Raw genomic sequence first — 22,360 nt, forward strand, 5'->3', positions numbered from 1 at the left:
TCAGATTTTGATAACGATTGAGCATGTGACTACACTTGTTTACAACACTTAAATATCAATACATAGATAATTATCGAGGCTGCAAATAATTACTTTTTTTTTGTCCTTCAGGGGATTTCCACAGGCCTTAAAATCTCCCCAGGCATTAAAATTCAATGTCTCTTGTTCAATGTGGGGATGTTTTTTGAGGGTGGTGGTGGCACAACACATGCCAGTTCTTTCAGTTTTAGCCCCTGCCGAGAAGTAGTATGACTATTACTGATGATAAAACAACATACTGAAATATAGTAAAATACAGGCATTTACTTTGTAGTATGTAATTTGTATCTGTTATTCCTATTTCTCTGTGAAATCTCCCCTACTATGGCTTCTTTCTATGGTTCCTCTCAGTGCTTCCCTTTGTTTCCCTGCCACTGTACTTGATCTATTTGCTTCTCTTCACACCGGCTATATTCCATAGCACGAGCTGGAAGAAGAGGACCCTCCTCAGCCTCCTTTCTGATTTCACTGCCCCAGCTCTTGGTCTTAGCACCTCTACCCTTCAGGGAAGAAGCTGAATTCACTGCACCGACAACTCAAGGTACCATAAATTGCAGATCCCAAATAAACAATCCTGACAGCTGCTTCTGCAATTGATTTTATAACTAAAAAGTCAGATCAAAACATTAAACACATTTCCTAACTCCTTGGTCATCAGACTCAACTCCATGGGTGGGCTCTCCTGGTTGGCAGGACTCAAATTTTTTCACCTGATTTTCCAATTTGTGTGGTAATCTATGCAATGAAATTTATTACATACAAAATTTAATATCCACGATTTTTAAGTGTGTAAGGAAAGCACGAAGAAAGGTCAAGCATGGGAAGACTCTAGAACAAAAATTAAACAATATGAATCTGTAGACTGTAAGTCTAAAATTCCTCTCACAAAATTTAAAACAGAAAACTTGACCGAAACCAAGTGAAACAACACCACCAGGCTGCCCATAACTGACAGACATAACAAATAGTTGAATTTTCTGTCATATATCGTATTGTGTATGGAAAAGGATGGTGTTTGCCAGACCTTCTGCAAGGCATATAACATTACAAGTCAGAAAGTAATCTTCACATGGCAAACGTTGCAGGTATGTGTACTGCAGAAAGACCTGTGCAAATAGTATCTACTGTAGCCTAAAATAAGTTGTGTACTCCACTTTAGAAGGACTCAAATGGACATGGGAATTAATTTTTTTTCGTTGCCGAACAATTCCTAAATTTGGCTTTGTGTTGTAATATAATTATTTACAGAAGAGAGCAAAATTAAATACATCTATTTACCAAACTAAAGTCAAATAAAATAGTAAAAGCTCTTGTATAGTATTAGACCATTTACTCCCACTACTCCTAAAAAGCTTATTCATCTGCTACTGGACACTTATGTCACCATACATCAAAAACCAATGACAAGTAAGAATAGTTTGGTTACACTCAAGAACTGAGTGGGACGGCAGCTGAGTTCGCTCAGAAGGAGCTAAAGTGAAAAGTTGTAATGATTAACAAAATGAATGAAACCTACACCAGCTTCTGTAGCATACTTGTGATTTAAAACACATACATTGATGATACAAAGCATAAGAAAAGAGCGAACAAAAAGAGCTTATTTCACATTCATTATTTGGCAACACAGATATTATTCCTTTATTAAGACACAAGATATTACATCCAACTCCACTGGAATTCTAGCAGTGAGGATTTGGCTTTATTTCTAGCAGGCCTTACATATGTTCTTCAATAAAATTTGCTTTCTTTTGCTACTCGTATTTCAGAGTCCTCACAACATAAAATGCATTCAAGCAGCAGAACTGGTGGTTTGCAGTCAGAACACCAGTGCACATTTTGATAACTTGTTTGTTCTTTTTGCAATTTTGTCTCCTCCATTATTTCTTAATGATATAATACTACAACAACCGTGAAAATTTAAAGTATTGTCATTTTCAAACACTTTTCTCTACCTAACTAAACTTCTTAGGAGGGGCTTAAAGAGACTTAACAGGAAGTTATTTTTAAAAGGGATTAGTTTTGAATATAAGTAGATAAAGTAATTTTCCAAAAGAAATTCATTAACTTGATTGAGAATCATTGTAAGGAATAAAATCATTACGGTATAAGATAAAATCAGTGGAAAGTCATAACAAAAAGTTGGCCAGAAAACCTACCCAGCACAGGTGTGCTGCCATAATCAGTGTGTTATTGTGGCACTGGTATGTGGTTGGCTGTGGTCAGGTGAAAACTGAGGAATGCAGATTAAGGCAACTACAGATCAGAATTCCACTTTGCATTAAGTAAACTTTTGTTAGCGCTTCTGGATAAATATCTCAGTCACCACGCCCCTCACATGGTGAAGGAAAGGAAATTCCTCCAGCTTCTGTTTGACTCTACAGCTGTAAAGACCCTTGGTCTAAGAAAACTTAATGATTGATCTTCTTCTGATTTCAGTGACTTCAGTGATTCCTGGGTAACTCTAGTTAGCCCCATGGTGTTCTCCTACCCTGAAAACCCAACAGACATGAGGAATTTTGGCTGCTGGAATACCACTAAAAGAAATTTAGTCTAGATTGACACTTGGTGATGATTTGACAACCTAAATTGCTTTTCATTTACATTAACTAAGACAAAAATTAACTGTTGGTGCTTGGGATGAAATGCCGATGACTGCAGATGGGAATTTGGGAGGTCTAGGTCTTCCCACCCAGTCCAACACCTGTATTTGGCTTTACTTTTGCTCTTTTAAGGTACTCAGCAACATTCAGGAGATTTGCAGTGTTAGTTTTTCAGGTCTAGACCAGAAAAGGTTAAGGAAATGGCTGAAACACATCCCCTACACACGCATAAATGGAAAGACCAGTTGCGAGCCAGGTTTCTGTAGAGTTCTTCATCTGCAGGTTTGACACTCAACTAGAAACTTGGATTCAGTCCTGGGCTGATTTAAAAAAAAATTAAAAATGAAAAATAATCTGAGACCCCTCTAAGGTTTCCCCAGACTCACAGACCTCCAACATTTCCTTTGGTCTCCTCTCACTCTCCTGGCCCCTTCCAAAATGCCTGTCGGTCTTCTGGCACGTGGTCAACAACCTCAGACGCTGTAGACCTCCTGGACTGCTCACCTGCTCTTCCTGTGCACTTCACAAAGACTGAACCTTAATTTAAAATCTCTTTTTCCTTCTATTTTCTATGCCAACTAGCTACTTCTCCCTCCATGCCTAAAAAGAACTGGATTTTTTTTTTTTAATCCCTCTGACTCAGAAGTGGAGTGACATGAAATTTCTAAGGGAAACTGGCACTTACTTGTACCTTCATCAAACCCTTATAATTCACTGATTTTACACAGCTTTTTTTTTTTCCAATTTCTTTTGATTTCTTAACTGCAGTTTCCTTTATATGCAGCTGAATTGCAAAGCCAGTTGGCTTTTGAAAGCCAAGTGGCTACACCAGTCCCAGCACTTCTTCACTTGCTCCTGCCCCAGGAGACTGGGTTGGAAATGTTAAGCATCCCACACAAATAAACAGAAAATGCTCCCAGTACATGGATACATTTTCAATACTAAACAGATATGGGATTTTTGATACTTTCTGGCATCTACTCGAGCCTTTGATATGGTTGCCTTCCTTGTTTTGTAAGATGACATTAAATCCCGACAGATAGCAAGTCCAAGAGAAAACATGAATCACTGAACAGTATTTCTGCCACTTAAGCAGTTCAAGTATATTAATTTCAGAAGACACAAATTAAACTAAACCAACAAACAGGCTTGAAGGGAAACTCAGATAAATTTTAGTTTCATTGCAGTCAAAATTCAGTGAGATGTTGAATGGCAGGAATGAAGAAGAGATTGTCTTGTCTGCATCTTGTTGGGGAACAAAAAAAAAAGACAACTCTGAAATGTAGTTAGAAAGAACCAGTAGGGATTGGTTTGACTCCTGGAAGTTGAATCAAATTTTCTTGTTCTGCTTTGAAATATGAGAAAGAACAGATTCACTTTAAGTTGGTCCAAGATTGCAGCAAATGAAGAAAATTATGCTTGTCCAAAAGCTTCTGACAAAATCATAACATAAATCTGAGTGTGACAAAGAACACTCCCCTCTTTTCTATTCCATCTTTGCCTTCACAAGCCTTAAAGGCAGAGCAACACCAACAGCTGGAGCAGTGACTGATTAACTTCAGCAGAAGAATAATGCAGCCTCAACCCTACACTGTACAGTTTAGAGCTTTCTGCCTGTCTAGACTCAAGCGAGTGTAAGATTTATCATAGATTAACAAGGCTGTTGCTAAATCTAGCATTGCTGTGGCTCAACCACACTACACAAAGATGTCAGAAGAACGTTCCCACACATACAGACATTGCTTTCTCACTGAATGTGTGCTCTGAGACCAGCCATAGGCTGCAGCCTCTTACTCTTGTTTTGGCTACAAATACATGACAGTGAAGGTATTTGACATCTTCAAATCTTGCCAGTGTCCAATGCTGTCAAACTCTGTTGCTCAGAAATATTAAGATTTTTTTTAAAAAAATCAAATCATCTTAAAATTATTAGAGATTATTTTACTTCCCATTGAATTTCAAAAATCAGAAGACATGCACAAATATTTTCACATGACCTTCAAAGTCTCTGACAGTCAAAAATTTTCTTCTAACAAAAATTCACCCCAAATTTTTACCCAATCACCTTGCTCATGAGATTGATTTATTAAAAGTAACAAGTTTTATTAATGGACTTGTTAATATTACCAACAAATATCAATCAACTGTTCTTGGATCTTCCAAGAAGGAAAGAAATTAGATGCCAGCCAGACCCTGGGCATGCCTAGTCTCACACACCCTCCCTGAGGCTGGGAGTTGCAGCAGCTCCTGGAGGGTGAGGTGCAAGGTCTGTGGCACTTGTGCAACACTTGGGGTTCTACCCACCACCTTCTCCTCTCAGTTTGAACGACCAACCATTTGATTTAGGGTCTCAAGTATGGAGTTTAATAACTTTATTGATAATTAAAAATACCTCCCCTAGTGAAAGGGTAACAGGTCTGTAGGAAATTGCAACATAGTGTGAAAGAACTTATTTAATTGGAAGTACTGAACGTTCCTGAGACTTCACAACTAGTAAAGCAGCTTTAGTACTGAGTTTAGCACTGCTCTTCAATATTGCAGAATCATTGTTTCTTAGAAACAAGCTTCCACCACAGAGAACAGCCTGAGGGGAGAAAACAGTAAAAGAAGAAGAATGAAATAGAGAAGAGCAAAAAGTGCCAAAAGTGTGTTGCCTCTGAAAAATGTATTATTTTCCATGTATTATGCTAGGTATTATTCAGCACATTTCCAAGCTGCTGAGATACAGGAATTGTCTGTAGCAGAAAGTACTTTCTGACTGTGTTACACAGTTTATATAAAGCTACTTGCCTTCAAAGGAATGAACAACAATACCTACTGAGTGTGGTGGTGCAATGCATACAACCACAGCTCCCTATCTTCCCCAGATCAGAATACTTCTAACTCCTGTTCCCAGAACATTGCAGCTGAATGAGGGTAATCCTAGCTACAAACTAAAGGCCCTGGGCCAAGTGCAAGGACTCTAGTCTGACTTGGTTCCCGTCAACAATACTTTAATCCAGGAACAGTTCCTAAAAGTGAGTCAGATAATCATGATGCCAGTTTGAAAAATTTAAATCAATAAACTCTGTGAAGTTACTCATTCTGGTTACTATGATTTCCAAAAGAGTCACAAAGTCGAAAAAGATAAGATATATTAAGATTTCACTCACTCCCTTAAACTCTGATTAAAATCACTGTGAATTCTGGTTAATTACTACAGTAGAAACAGAGGCAAATCTTGCTCTATGTGTCTTGACTACTTAGCCAATGATACAAGAGACTTCGGAAAGCAAAACACGGTCTTAAACAACAGCACAAAAATATCCACCTTAAGCAGCTGGTCAAGAGGCAGAGGCCACCCACTACACTGAACAGTGAAAGTGAAAACCAGGTACCACCCAACCAAACTAAGCTTCACATACTACAAAACATAACAGGGTATGTGAAGAATATATGTGCATAACACCAAGAAAACCACACTGCAAACGCAGAACTGAAACCACAGCGTATTGATGCACAGCAGCAGCAAAATTACTGTATGCAAGGAAAATCTTCCCAAGTGGATTAACAGCCTGATTGACAGCTGCCACTGGGCTTCTGCCTCTACCAGTCACTGCTCAGAAGTTGAAGTTTAGCTCTCCTTCAAACATCATTCCATATAACAAGAATACAACATATACGCTCCAAAGAAACAAGAGTATGGCAAGAAGGCTTTCAGATAGCAGCCATGGATGTTGAAGGACAAGGATGACGTTTATCACTAAAGGGGAAGAATATGGAAGCTAGCACTGAACTGCATGACATGGTGCTCATAAATACCATGAAATAATAAGCCCAAAAGTACCATGCAACCTGCTTTTAAGTAAATATTCAGTAAAGCATAAAGAAATCATCATGGCTAGGCTTCGCGAACAAAGAGTAAGGAAGGCTCTATCCACATTTATTACAGGTACGCTGGTGGCTAATAAGGCCAATACGAGACAGACATATCCGATTGCAAAAGGCACAGCAGAAAGACTCCTTAGATGGTATATTCCACAAGACACGGTTCTTTCTGCGTTGCCTTTTCTCCTCAAGAGTGATCTGCGTGTGTTCTCAAAGGAGACAGCTGCGTTATAGATGGTGTGTCTCCAGGCCTCCTGATTGGAGGCCAGAGTAGACCAGTTATGTTGATCAATATGGCCAAGACTGAGATGTTGTTTCAGGGACTCCTTGTATCTTTTCTTCGGGGCTCCTCTCTTGCAGCAGCCGGTGGCAAGTTCACCATAGAGCAAGATCTTAGGGAGGCAGAAATAAGCTCTATCAAAAAGTGCAAAAATAAAACAATGCACTATGAATACCATCAGTTTTGTCTTTAAGAAAAATTAAATCCAAATTTATGTGACTTTAGTGAAAAAGTAGTTTTCTCCAGGTTTAAATATACTGCATTGTCTTTGCTTTTTTTCTTCCTATCCTTTCTTACGAAGCCCCATGCCATATTAGGCAGCTAAGGCCAATGGTGAGCACTGATCTATCTGCTTTGACTAAGATGTCAATGTCTTCCACTAAAACTCAACCTGACACACTTATTTGTCTGTAATCTACTTCTTTATAATCTATACTACTTTGATCCATATTCTACCAAAAAGACAACTAAAAAAGGTCAAAGAAATGTCTTCTTTGTATTAATTAAATGAAAAGTAAAGTCTGCTAGGGAAATAACGTTTCATGCACTATCATATCTTTATATATATATTAAAACAAACAAACAAACAGATCCATAACCCCAAACCAAAACACAAAAAAGCACAAAACAACCACTAAACCCCAAGACTTTTCATTAAATGGCATTCTGATACACCTACTTCAGTCATTTCAGGCAGACAAAAAGCTTTTGCAACGAAATATCAAGTAAAATACTTACTAGCCTTCTCCAATCTGCAAATTTCCCAAGCTCCCATATTTTGTAATGTCAGGAAATTGTTACTATAAACAGCCTAATCTGCCAAAAAACGAACGTAACTGGGGCCAACTAAAGGTTTCTCCTCCCTCATTTCCCATCCCCTGGGAGGTTCCTGCCAGGCTGACCATGGGTGCTGCCTTGACATAAGAAGAGCCAGGGCCTGCAGAGAGCTCACCTCATCTTGCTTGTCACGCCAGGAGAGTTGCAAGGAGGTGGCACAGGCAGCAGCTGTAGGCTGGGACAGGGTGGGTGCCTACAGCCTGGTAGACAGCTGTAGCCTCTGGCCAGGCAGGGCTGGAGGCCAGGGGCTTGGGAACCTCAGCAGCCTGGAGCCTGTTGCTCCCCTGGAAGGCCACAGTTTCCCAAGTACTTATTCTGCAGCTTTTCATCTGCCCATACATAAGCTTTGTTTGATTCTTAAATGTCAGATGCAATGTTACTTTGATTATCCTAAACACAACAATAAATAAGATGCTGCTTTTTTAAAAATTATTTTTAGTTTTTAGTTAACATCACCTCTAGCTCCAGGTAGATGTGAGAGCAACTCGACCATTTCACAGTGGCTTCTTCAAAACTTCAAAGTACATATGTTCAGTGGTTTTATTTACTCAGTACTTCAAAGTTTCATTTCATATCAACACTGCCACAGACAGTCCCTTTCATTATTTTAAGAAAAGCTAAAAATGGAAACTTTTCATGTAGCCCCCACTCAGGTTATTGTGGCAAGGCATGACATTTCCACCACCCTGCTAACACAGGCGCTTTGATACAAACATGGCCAGACAAAGGGAACGCAACAGAGCCCTCATTGACTCCTCGTCAGAGCTATTTGGGCTGGCAGCAAAGTCTGACTGTGGGCAGAGCTTCTCCAAAGATGAGATCCTTGTAAGGCGCCAAGGGCCTCACACACAAAAGATGCTACTTGACAACGCCAATCAGAACTCACGTTTTTTTCATCCTCAAGGATCCTAAGTCAGGCCAACATTTCCGCTTACCAGAGAAGACCAAAGACTATTCTTTTCTTTTGGAGGCAACTACCCAAAAATATATTCTCAAAAAGAAATCTGCAATAAGGCAACTGGAAGGGTCCCAGGGAGCTGGCTGTGCTACCATCCACAAAGGACTGCCAAAGATGATACCAAAGATCAGAGCAGAGTCTGGGACTCAAAACAACATCTATGCCATAAAACATATTTTTTCAACAACTCAGTCATCAGTCATGGAAACCAAAAAAATCCTTGAAATAGATATTTTACAAAACTTTCCCTCAAACTAAAATCTTGCAGATGGGGAGGGGGCATCAAGCTTCTTTCTGGGTCTCACCTTGCAAACACATTAATACTTATTTCTGCTCCATGGAACAAAACAATTATCGGTAACACATAATATTCATTGGAATAGCTTAGTCCAAATATCTAGCTATTTTCTTTTATACAAATTTTGTTGGATGCTTTTTTTTTTCTTTAGGGAATCCTGAACTACCTGTACTTTGTAGGTTGGCACCACATCCCAGATGGTGGTTTTTTTGTCTCAAAGGAACTTATGACTCCTCCCACACTAAGCAAAAAGTATTTCTGGATGCTACAGCACCTTAAAAGTTATTTATTGCTACAATTTTATAAGCAATTCAGAAAGTCTGCCATTGTGTGCTGTTCTGGATCCAATCACCATTAATACCTTTCATTTCCAACTTTAACCTTACATTTTGCCACAGGTTATACAGAACTTGAACTCATCACATATTTCTTTTTGGCCTCTTATTAGCGACGATTACTTATACAAACACATTATTTCAATGGAGTATGATTGAAAGAAAAAAAATCAGGTAAAATGGTCTTTGATTAAATTATTTTAAGACCTCTTAGTTAAAAATAGGTCAGAGATGCTGGTTTATACAAACAAAAGCATCAACTTGATTGCAGTCTCCTCAGTTGCTCCTGCCTTGAGCTTTGCCTGGAACGATCACATAAATACACCTCAGAAAATTCATTTTTCATCTTCAAATGCCTTTCTTTACAAACAGCATCAGATCCTTCAAGAAAAGCCAACATCAACATGTGTAAATGCAGGACAACTCAGCAACATCAACACAATGCATTGCTTTAGGATTTATTAACACTTTTTCTTTTCCTATTCTGTATTTCCTCTCCCTTGCCTTCTCTCTTTCCGATACTCTCCTGGTTGTGCAGTTTGCTGCCACTTGCATTCCCCAGGCAGTGAAGGAAGTGCCTGAGAGACAGGCTGGTGTCCAGGCCACACCAAGGTGTGCAGCCACATGACACACGGAGCCTTGGCTTCCTGCCATGGGCAACCCCATCTTCACATGGCCCCTCTCACAACTGTTGAATTGTTTCTTATTTCACCTCATTCTCTTCCATATCACCTCAGTGTCTTCAGTACTCTCCTGCCATCCTTGTGATTTAAAGGTTCCTTGAGTCCCTAAAACCAGCACCCACTGATATCAGTGATTTAGAGGCTCAGCTATACTTCCAAAGTGGAATATATTTGCAAGTTTTATAAATTACTCTAAAAGCACTGTGTACTCATTTACATTGCACCTTTCACAGCTCTTTAAAACTAAATCTACATTTCTCTGCACCAACCTCTATCCTCATTCTGCAGAGGCTGGAATGAAAATGCTCCGTATGTAACAGAAACAGATCACCTCCTCTACAATGCTCTACCTTACATCAGAAAGCAGAAAATATGGCTGAAAAAATCTTCATCTGCAATGGAACTAGATGCAGAGAGTTATACAGAAAGGGGAAAATAAGAGCAGATTTGCAGAGCAAGTCAAACAATGTGCAAGAGCAACACAAGTAACTGGACAGAGTATGGAGCTGCATGCAAAACAGGATGATTTTTGAGAAATTTCTTAGGAAACAAACTGCAGAATTCACTTGCCTTTTAATAAGGTACACGGTGAAAAATAAAATTAACAAAAGGGGTTTTATTCCCATGGAGGAAAAAATAAATAAATATTTTGGCCACAACACCCCCAAAAGAACAAAGAGTTTTATTAAATCAGAAACGCCTGACAAGTTGTAAGATTTCTAAAAAGAGCAGAATTAAAAAAAATGTTTTAAAATAAGAAAAGGCAGTAATTTGTTTTGAAACATGAATCCAGCTGGCTTAGCATCTGATTGAAAGAAAATTATAGATCACAGAAAACATCATGGGTAAAAATAAAGAGTAATCAGAGCCCCTCTAGAAAGGAAAAAAAAGTCAGAGCAAACAAGCTATCCATACAACCAATAATTCTGAGCCACTTCCATGCCAGCTGTAATTGCCACATTGCAAAATACATTTCTCTTAATGATATTCAACTTCTTTGTGAAGTTTGCCAAGTAACTATTGGAAAGCAGAAAGAACAGCATAGGATTCTCAAGAAAATAAGTTAGAAGTATCACTGTAAAAAGAAGTATTATCTTGTGGAATTCAAAATATATACCACATGAATGTTAACTGTTACAGCAAAAAAATGAAATGTTTCTTTCAATGCTGAGAACATGTAAAAATGCCTAAAGTCAAATTTCAACTTACATCAAAAACAATGACTATATTCAATGACAATATTTCAACCTGAACATTGCTTTTAGCATGGACAGGTCTCCAGAAAGCCCCACATGCACTCACCTGCAGGTGGAGAACTGAACCCATACAGTACCAAGGAACTCTACAGTTCCCTCTCCTGCTAGTTTCATTCTGGCATCCTAAATTACATCATAAACACAGAAATCAATATAAGCATGGAGAAGTTTTTTTTTTCTTCTTTTTGGAAAGTAGTTTATGGTGCAGAACCAGGCTGAAAGGACAAACACTGCTCTGTATATTGAGTGTGTATATCATGTGTACCATGAGAAGCATACAGCACTGAGTTAAAGTTTTTGAACCAAATTAAAACAGAGCATAAATTAAACAGACAGGAGTCAGAAGCCAGCACTTCTTGGTATACACATAGTCTACAGCATAATTTCATACAACCAGTGGCTGATTTGCTGTATGCTATCATCAAATACCACAAAGGTATGCATTAATACATGGCCTGCAGAAGGGTGTTCCAAAGGCTTCACTGGCCCTTAGCAAAGGAGCCGGTTCTCTGCTCCTGGCCTACAGCACATGGCAGTAACCCATGCAAATAACAACAGTTACCTGTCAGCAAAGCCAGAGAAAGAATTTCATGCTCCAAGCAACATACATGTGCCACAAAATTTTGTAGAATACAAATTATGAAAAAAAAAACCACATAAATATATATATCCCATTAGGTTCAAGTTAGATTTGATATGCTTTATTCTATATAAATATTTGTTGGACATTTAATCTTCTTTCTCCTGCCCCTAATCCGTCTCCTCTGCCTTGACCTTCCCATAGTAACAAGTTTACAAATCAAGTTTAGTTCACTCTTCAGAGTCTATTACCCTTTTGGGAAAGGATATTTAAAATATGTCAAGTGTGCCTAGGAAGATGCCCTGCTCATAGTAGCTTTCCAAAAATCCGTTCTACTTTCAAGATTTTATTCCTTCTCTACAAACTGCTCACGGCTTCTTCTAGAAAGGAGTGGAATGAGATGGCGTAAATCTAAAAGAGGCAGAAATAAAAGGGAGCAGAAGGAAAGAATGGCCCTGGTATAAAACTCCCCAGTCAAATCTTCCACTCAACTTTTGTATCAGAAGTCTGATATCAGTCACTTGTTCTGCAACCATCTCCATTCTTAGACTTCCAGTACCATAGCACTTCCTTTTTTCAAAACAGTTTACTATTGAATGTTATAGTGACTTAATCACCCTTATGAAGATTAGGTACAGAACACAGATTAGATAACACAGATGCAAAAGACTCTCAAGATTAAGATCTAGATTTACCATTTCTATAACTGAGGTGCTCAAACTCTAGGTTTGGAAAAGCTATCGAAGGGAAACAAGTTTCAGGTCTCAGAAGTGGGCACTGGTTCTCGTGGTGGCAAATGTCTCCAGCCTTTCAGCTGGGACCTGTCCTCAGCTGCAAATCAAACAGCTGGCATTAATCAGCATCTTTTCATATACAAACCTTCATCCCATGGAGGAGAAGAAAAAATATGCAGGAAATCCAGCCTTTGTGTTTGCTTGCAAGGCAGATAAAATGAGCTGTCATCCTTTCTCACAGCAGGAAAGAGTAAGGACAGCTCAGATCAAAGTGCTGACAGGCCTGGCAGTGGGTGCTGGGTGACAGGATTTTGAAAGCACTGTGTGTTCACAGAAGACATCAGCCACCCAAATAAAACATTGTTTAACATCAGGTACATTTACAAAGATTAAATACAACCAGTTTACCCAATGTTGTTCAGCTCCAGAGAATTAGTTTTCCTTTATTTTATGTCACCACAAAAGAATAACAATGAAAACAAGAAAATAAAAGCTCAGTGCTTTACCAACGTGCTCTCCCATTCCTTATATTATCTCTTAGTTTAGTGACCAGGAACCAGCTACAGCCCGAACTGCCCTTTTGAGTCACTAACAAAAATTATCCACATCTCACTAGTGCACAGAGAGTGGTCTTGCGCTGCAGTGCCAACACAGTATAAAACATCACCAAAAATGGAGTCAAACCAAGTAAAAAGATCCCATAAAATAAGCTCACAAGTACAACATTTTCTGAGCCAGCTGGACTTAACATGGACTTTTTAGTCAGTCATCTAAAGAAGTTTAGTTTCTATCACTAGAAATCTTTGAGGAGAGTATTTATCACTGCTCAATATTCATCACTGATGGTTTGGGCAATGGGTGAACACAGAAGTCTGCAAGAGGAAAAGTTCTTTTACCTCATAACATGAGATGAGAAAGGAATGAGAAAAATGTTAAACAGTATTTCATAAGTATAGGGGGAAAAATCATAAGTCAGCACCTATGTCTGCATATAAAGACTAAAAATCAAAACTAAATTAAAAATCAGTAAAGTTGCATGTTAAAAAAAAAAAAGTTGCATTAAAACCCAAACTAAATTTTCACAGATGATTAAAAATTACAAACAATTTTCACGCTATATAAGCAGTACACTGTGGATTATTTCAGCTCCTTTTTGAGGTTCTTATTCAGCTTAGGCAGATCAAAACTCAAAGTTGCTCATTTAAAAAAGGAAAAAAAAGCAAAATATGAACTTACACTCCCACCTAAAGCTGAGATCTCCGGTAGTAACCTGCAATTCCATGAGCTGTGAATTTAGTTCACAGTTCCTCAACATTTCTGACTGAATGACAAGGAAAAGGGGGAAGGAAGTTTTTAAATTTAAAAAAAAAAATAAAAATTAAAGCAAACCAAAAAAGGGTAAAGGAAAATTGCAACCAAACTTGTCAGAAAATTAGAGGAACTGAACTTTCAAAATGCAAGAGTGCTTGATTGACCTTGGTCACAAATTACTATCCCTATTCTTTCCTCTTCAAACTAAACAATGCCTTCACAAACAAAAGACGACCTGTAATTTCAACCGGTTTAAAAGAGAAGTTAAACCACATGTTTTGTGGGTTTTTTTTAAAGCAAAGAGAAAGAAAACCAACAGATATAAAAGCATGAAATATATGATTTGTAAGCTCCTTTGCCATGGATTCACTGGATTCACTTCTTCTGTAAAAAGCAAGGACCTTTTACAAAGAAATATACATAGCGACAGTAAGAGAAGTTCCACACACAAAACCTCTTCCCATTACCTTTAATATATTTAAAAAAAAAACCAAAATGCTGCAATGCTGAGATGCCCATTACAGTGTCTCCTCTGGCACTCAAATGAATCACCAGAGACAAAGGATGTTCCTTCTCTTTCCTGTCCTTCAAAGTTGAGACACAGCGCTGTTCACCAAAACTCCAGGCATGACAGGTACTGATGCTATTTAGCTCATATAACCTTCTGCTTCACTGCTAACGTAGGCCCACTTACTGAGATGCTACCAAGAACATGGTATCACTCAATTATAAGCTCTGTATCTGGTCTGCACCACTCAAAGGTAAAAGTCATCAAATCCATATCTGGCAGCAATCCAGTGTGCTATTTTGACAAGACAACATGAAAGTCTGTAAGCCATTTTTGATCCAAAATGTGTATTACCATAATTGTGTAAAAACTTGTAAGACCAGAACGAATGAAATGTAACTACCCACTACAGCAAATGTTTATGTTATTACAAGTCATAGATTTAAGACACTGATTCTCACAAAAGCTTTTCTAATAAGACACAATCACAACTTTGCTTGATAGCATCTACACAAGACAACTATGTTGTCTGTGCTTTCTGAAGAAAGGCAGAAAGCAGCCACTTTAAGGTTTATTCTGTGGAGCCCTCTACAGAAGGCCACCATTTGCAATCTTGAGCTTCATCCACACGTATTTAGAATACAAATGTGTCTTTGGTAGGTGCTTCACTGTAATTGCTGGTATATAGATGCTGTAGGCAGTCTCTCTTGAGTATGTCCAAGCTTAGAAGTGCAGCTGATTCAAAACACCATCATCCTCAACCTCTAGGCAGCAGCAGCAGTTAGAAAGGAAACAGAGATAAAAAATGGCTTCAAAACCCATTTGAGAGTCCTGTCCTTTCCTCCCTAGGCTAGGAAGTGTGGGACAAGGGCAGCTCCTGCCACCTCTAAGCCAGACATAGCACCTGGGCTGCTGCCAGCCAGGGCACATGACACTCACTGCCCTGACACTGCTCCACTCCTCCCAATTCCCCTGCACCCAAAACAGAGTAGTACCAGGTGAGATGGGTAGAACTGATCTGTTTCAATTCCACTCATCTCCTCATCTTTCGATTCCATATGAAGAAGCTTGAAGCAGAGAGGTCTCCAGATTTAAGAGCAAATGTGGTTTGCAGAGCAGAGATCAAACACACAGGCTGATACTAGATTTCTGTGCTGGCTCTCTGCACCTTGTCCTGACAGTGTGAACACTGATTAAATCAGTAAGTTGAAAGAATGTGGTAAAGCTATGAAAGCCAACAATTTGACCTCTGAGTTAGACAGCAGTACCTTAAAGCTTTCACATAATTTTTTACATCTTCTCAAGTAAGATAATCTAATATTTGCTTACAAAATTTCTAGTGTGTATTTGTTTTATTCCCAATGGAAGCTCACAACCACCACTTCTGAGATTATGATTCTCTCTCTTTTCATAAGAAATCTACCTCCCTATAATCTTTACCACTTCCCAGAATTTTCTGCCTCCTGATCCTAATAAAAGAAATACATCATCAGTAATTTAATCAGCAGCTTGCTTTTGAGGGGACAATAAAACATTTTGCATACTGCACATGAAAGAATTGCAAGCTGTTCTCACCCCTCAAGCCAGCCATGGCGAGGGCTGGCTGGAAGCACTCAGTTGCAGCAAACAAGAAGTACATATGCTTCAGGTAGTTACTGCAGAGTATGATTTGAAATCTACCTCTAGTTAAGTGATTTTTGGTCTCCATCTCTTTCTCTCATTTTTTGATAAAGGAATTAAAGTTTAATGTGCAAGGGCTGACATTATTTTCAGAAGCAGCAGACTGTACAAGTTTGCCTTGCTTTCTCTTTCCCTGGAGTTTATGCACAACTTCCGAACTGCATTAGGGATGGAACGGAGTGAATTAATCTACCAAAACTATTTCCAATGTTTATTCAGTTTTAATGTTTTCTTTTGAGGTTTCTCTAGCTGGCTGACCTGAGACCTGTTTCCCTCTGGAGCCTGTGTTGTGGTGCCAGCCCTTTTATTACAGCAGGTTCACATCTAGCGGTGAGAGCGGAGGAGGAGGAACTGCAAGCTCCCTGCTGCTGCATTTGGTTAGTGGCCTCCTCCTCCTCCCACTCTTCAGCAGATGTTTCTGCTGTTTTACCACAACAGGATCTTTTTATACCCTCTCAATTCCTAAAGCAAACAGCAGCCAAAATCAGAGACCCATTTCCAAAGAGCCACAACAAAAGCACTGACCCAAACTACCACCACAATACAACTGGAATAAAACTCTTGGCCCTTGGGAGAAGAGGAGGTTGTACACAACGTCACAGGGATGGTGACTAATCTTTGGCAGATCATGTGAGAAAGTCTTGAAGTAGCTGTAGTGAGAGAGAACAGCATGAAAACAAATGGATGATTCAGACGTGAATAATATTCCTTAGAAGTGATATTATCAGAAGCTCACATAAAACATCATCCAATCTTTTTACCATTCACAAAAGCCAGTGGCATTTACAGCCGTCTTCCAGATGTTGAGCATTTTCAGTTACATGTGTGTCTGTGCACATGTACGTGAAGTCAGCGGGTTCAAAGCAGGTGGGATTTCTAGAATCTCCATTTTTGAACCAATTCCTTGGCACCACTAAATGTATATCTCATGGGGCAGGACAAATCAACTTTCAGACAGCTCACTCTGTGCAGGGCTCTTGCAGCTGATGCCGAGTCCATGCTAGGAATTTTCTCACAGCAACTGAACCAGACTATGGGCATGAAACAGCTACTCCTGGGTTCCTCAGGGCTCAGGGGCTGGCAAGGAAGTAAGAAGGTTCATTCAATTTAAATATAGCTATGTATGCCAAGTAGCTAAGCTACATTTCCCTTTAAACTGCTGATGTAGGCTTAAAAGGCTCCTATCAAGGTACTTTGAGGGATACTTAAGATAGTTTCTCCGTATTCCCTGCCCTCTGTCCCCAAAATCTTCTTCTTAATTAACCTCAAGTAGTATGTAAAATTACTCCTATTTGTATATACAGAAATAGACATCGCATTGCTTTATCTTTTTAACTTTTTGGATGCAAGTGATCTATGGCACTGCTGTGGCAAATACAGTAAATCCTACTTAATGTATCAATGTCATGTATTTCACTTGGTCTGTTCAGCTGGAGAAGAGAAGCCTGAGGGGATACCTCATTGCAGTCTACAACTTCCCCATGAGAAGAAGAGGGGTGACCTCTTCTCTGTGATGACCACTGACAGAACCCAAGGGAATGGCCTAAAGTTGTGTCAGGGGAAGTTTAGGTTAGATATTAGAAAAAGGTTCTTCGCCCAGAGGGTGGTTGGGCACTGGAACAGGCTCCCCAGGGAAGTGGTCACAGCACCAAGCCTGACAGAGTTCAAGAAGCATTTGGACAATACTCTCAGGCACAGGGTGTGACTCTTGAGGATAGTCCTGTGCAGTGCCAGGAGTTGGACTCGATGATCCTTGTGGGTCCCTTCCAACTCAGCATATTCTGTGATTCTGTGATTTACTGTCAGAAGGCGTGTCTGCGCCATCCAGTTCAGGTAATAATCAAAGCTATGGCTGTGACTGAGCTAAGATCTTTGCTTGCGCTGCAATGCTACTATTGCCTGCTTTGAAGAAGCCGCATGTGAAATGCTATGAGGTGATGAGAACATTAACCAGACCTTCCATCTGGTTTCAAAAGCTCCTACGGGCTGAGTGCATACACATGTGCGCTCATACACAGATGTTCAAGGAAACTGTATAACCTTGGTCATGGACTTGCTTTGTAGCATATCCTGCTGCCATGATCTCCACTTAACACATGAATGGCAACAATGCTCTGCACAGGAGCATCAGCTGAAAGAGTCCTTTCACTCCCTCAAAACCAAAAGCCCACTTGCTCTTAGCCAAACACCAATGCTTGCTGCTGCTTATACACACATGCTTCCTTAGATATCCTGTGTTTCCTAATTCTTCTTTAAGTATCTGCTTCTCTTTGATGTTCAGGCTTTCATCTATCACAACGAGGAATCATCTGTTTGGAGAAAAAAAGCACAGTTCAAGATATTCTTAGGAAAGAGCACTTGGATGCCAACAGCCTCTACAGTGGAGGACAACTGCAGGTCAACAGTACTATTTTCCTCCTGCTTTTTAGTCTGGAGGTGGTTACAGGTACAATGAATGAATGATTTCCTTCTTCTAGTGGCATTCTGTAAATCCTGTGTAAACAGCACTATCTTTGAGAAAATCTTGGTCAGCCTTATATTAAAATAACAGTGGTGATGTCACAGACTGGGCAGTTGTACTGAATGCTTTCTACAGCTTCTGCTGAACTGTTCCATGAACTGGAAATTCCCAATGTTTCAGCCATCTTTCAAAGTCTGCAATTTGATTTCATCAATTAAAAATACCTGAAAAGTTTCTTAAATTAGCTATTCTGTACGTGATGATTAAACCCAGAGTCAACAATTTTTGAAGCATCAAACATTTAAAATAATACTGGAAAGAGGTATGCTGAGTTTAAAATCTTAAGCGATTATGACAGAGGAGGTTTATTCAGACAGTTTTAAGAAAAATGAGCTTTCCTCAGTTGCATTGCATAGAGCTGCTAGTGAAAATCTTGAACAGATTTTCTGAAAAAAATGCACATTAAGTATTATTTTGAGAACTTCTGCAAAGGAGAATTTTGAGAGCAAATACAAATATATGCACTATAAATGCACTTTAATCTAGTGGCTCTTTCGTTTGGGGAACAGATCAGAGTACCACCTAATCCATGGGCTTTATTAGAGGTCAACAACACAGTTTGGGATTTGAAATATAGCTCTTCACAATAGACTTCTCACAAACAAGTTGGAGAATAAGCACTATCTGCAAGAATTATGCAGACCCTTCCCACAGGAAGATTAATACAATTTTTAAAATTGCAGGTTACTTGCAGCGTGAACTGTTTTCTTATTGTATAAATTCTTTTCAGAAGCTCTATTAGTGTACTAATAGAGCAAGAGTAGAAAAGCAGGTTCAGTGCCAAAAAAAGATAAAAAGACCGACTTGAGGACTCATTAGCAGAGAGTAATGAAAAGTGAGCTGCTAGATGATGAAGAAGACAGTAATTTGCATCCAAGATATAAGCTATCACACAGGAATTCTTCAGGCTTCTTTGAGAAATTGGTTACTCAAAAATTAAAGCTCAACCTTTATTCAGAGGATTAGAATAAGAACAGAAACCTTTTGTCCAAAATTCAAGTTCAGTGTATTCCTTAAGACTTTATTTTTGAATGGGTGGTGTATCTAGACTATTTGGTTTGGTTTTTTGTTTATTTATTTGTTTGTTTGGGGGTTTGTCCTAAATCAGCTAAAGGCTCTTTTGGTACAGCTCTCAAACCAGGGGCACAGTTACATTAGTGTAAATAATGAGACTGAGGCTGGTCTGCTTCATTCTGTTTCAGTAAGGAGTGATTCCTGGTACAGAATGACAATATTTGCATAAAACTGTGGCTATGTTTGGCAACATTTTACCACAGATAAGCAGTTACATGGGCCTGCTGTGTGGATCTTTAAATTCTTGCCAGAAAAGAGGAGACTGGTGTCAGAGAAGGACTCAAATACTTGTCTTTATGTATGTATCCTTCTTAAGTACTGGGCAAGGCAGGTATATCCAGAAGGTAGCTGAGAGCATCCACCTTGGATGTCTGAAACTAGATTGGTGCCCATTTTGCACAAAAGATTCTGTTTCAGTATTTTATTTTATGTTTTAAAACTTGTTTCAACTGGCCTAGACCTGACAGAGCTGAAAACTAAAGTGAAATTTTAGGCACTTCTGGTTTAGGAACAAATCTCACTGGAATCAGGCTTCCAAAAGCAAAACACTTAAACTTCTAAAAATTAAATGTTTAGGATTTCAAGATATTTTTATGAGCTCAATTATTAGTGATTTTGCTGTAGTTTTTCCTTTAAATGCAGTATATTGTTCAAAGCAGGGTTTGCAGAGAATGATGGCACAGCAATTGCCTCAATTAGGAGATGGAAGGAAACACAGAGGAAACTCAAATGTTGCTTCAGGCCTAAAATAGAAGTAGCAAACTTCCAAGATAAACAGCTTGAGAGTAACTGCTTTGAGTTTAATTTGATAAACAACATTACAAAATTACTTTATAATGCTCAGCAGTTTGATGGCATTGGAGATATCTGGAAATGAGGACAATCTGAGCCTCTCATGAGAAACCTTCCTGCTGTTTGACATTTTAAACAATGAAGTGAAAACAAGGCAATAGTCCCTACTACATTTTGTCTTGGATTCTCTACCCTGCTTCAACAATGATTAGCAAAATGTACTCAGAAGAATATGTGGCAATGATTTTACAGAGATACTGAACTGCATTAAATGCAGTATATTTTAATAAAATCTCTTCATTTGATGTAATCAATGAATTTTTGAGACTTAAGTTTTGTGTATCCACTGCTTTATACTCACAAAGTCAACCCTCCTTTTCTCCAAATTAAGTCACTGCTGCATGCAGGCTACGTGTTGGCTCTGGTATAATGGTATTAAACCTATTTAACCACTCAGTGTTTAAATGATAAGGCAAAAGTTCTTCTAAATATATGTGTTTTATTTCTTATACTTATATCCCTACTTTTTTTAATCACATTGTCCTACAGTATATTTTCCTTAATACACCACAACTCAGTTAACCACAGGTGAGTTCTGTTGATACCGGTAAACTTAAAACTATCAACAATTAAATAATCCGTATTTCCTCCAGATCTGCATCGGACAAAAACTTGACACATGTTCAGCAAATTAAAAGGTAAACATTACAAGGTGAACAATTCAGCCATGGTACAACTCAAAAACTAGCTACCTGGTAGTAACTTGTAACATAAGACTTGGGAAAGCCCCTTGCCCACTCCAGATCAGTAGTGGTACCAACATCGAGAGTGAACATTTACACCGGGTATTCTGCGCTTCTTAAAATATCATCGGTTCCTGGAGTTTGTGACTACCTGAAACCATCTCAAGTACAATACATCTGAGAGGTATTAACATCAGCTTTTCAGCAGCCTCAGCCAGAAACAGACCTCAGACACAAGACAGAGGAGCACACAGTTTCATTATGAATTGATAAGCTCATCATTAGTTATGAAAATAACTACAGCCCAGCCTAAAGAGGGTTTTGCTACTGCAAAGTTGCAGTAGCATTTGGGTACTGATTAGGTGTGCAAGAGCATGGGTACTCTTCCAGTGCCTCCACTGCTCCTAAATCCTGCCACCTAAGCACATCTTGGCTGTTTTTTTGAGGGTACATTCACTGCTGACCCATCTGCTAACAGGGAGGTTTAGGTTAGATTTCCTGAAAGTGAAGAGACCAGTCCAAAAAAGCTGCTAAATGAAATATTTTATTATTACTATTAAACCATTACTAATGGTTGTATTTATTAAAATATCACCTAAAAAAAATTGCAGCAGCAGGTTTTCATCTCTATGTACACATTACTGAGTAGTCAAAACCCATTACAGTACATTTCACCAAAGAAGAACCAAAGCATGTCATCACCTGAATCATGCAAAAAGATCCATGATATTTTAGAGAAAGTACAAAGAAGGGATCTGAATGACGAAATTTCTAAAGTTGTTACGAGGTCAGGCATCTTTCTTTATTGCCGGGACCTCAGAAGACAGAATAAGTGAAAGTAAAAGAATAAACAGAAGTAGAAAAAGCACTGTCACAAAGAATTGAGGCACACACAGTGCCCTATTCTGTATGATGACTGATGCAAGTAACATGTGAAATACATCCAGAGAAAATTAAAACTGCATTTTTGAGCCATTCAGCTACTTAAGATGCTAACCAATTTCTTTGGGATGTCTCTGCTGTTCATTACTTCAGCTTATTCTTTTCTATGCCTAACTACTATTCACTGAGCAGCAAACAAATACAATAGCACACAGGAAGCAGCAAACAAAAGTCCTTTTAACACTCGCTCACACCATTTGCAGAACATGCCAGGGCTACCCAGAGTTTACTTTTACACTCAAACCCAATTTTCTTAAACATATAGCAGAATATTGTCTCATTCTGGAAGTCAAGAATGTGGATATCTTAAAAGTTGATGGGG

General features: G+C 38.9%; 1 protein-coding gene across 10 annotated transcripts in view; it reads right to left on the reverse strand.

The window, feature by feature from the left end:
• Positions 1-22,360, reverse strand: part of FHOD3 (formin homology 2 domain containing 3) — a 385,259-nt gene that overhangs the window by 267,964 nt on the left and 94,935 nt on the right. The gene's annotated exons all lie outside the window — the stretch shown is intronic.

Source organism: Manacus candei, unplaced genomic scaffold, assembly GCF_025592945.1.
Source record: "Manacus candei isolate 608988 ecotype Guabito, Panama unplaced genomic scaffold, ASM2559294v1 h1tg000088l, whole genome shotgun sequence".
NCBI classification, from domain to species: Eukaryota; Metazoa; Chordata; class Aves; order Passeriformes; family Pipridae; genus Manacus; species Manacus candei.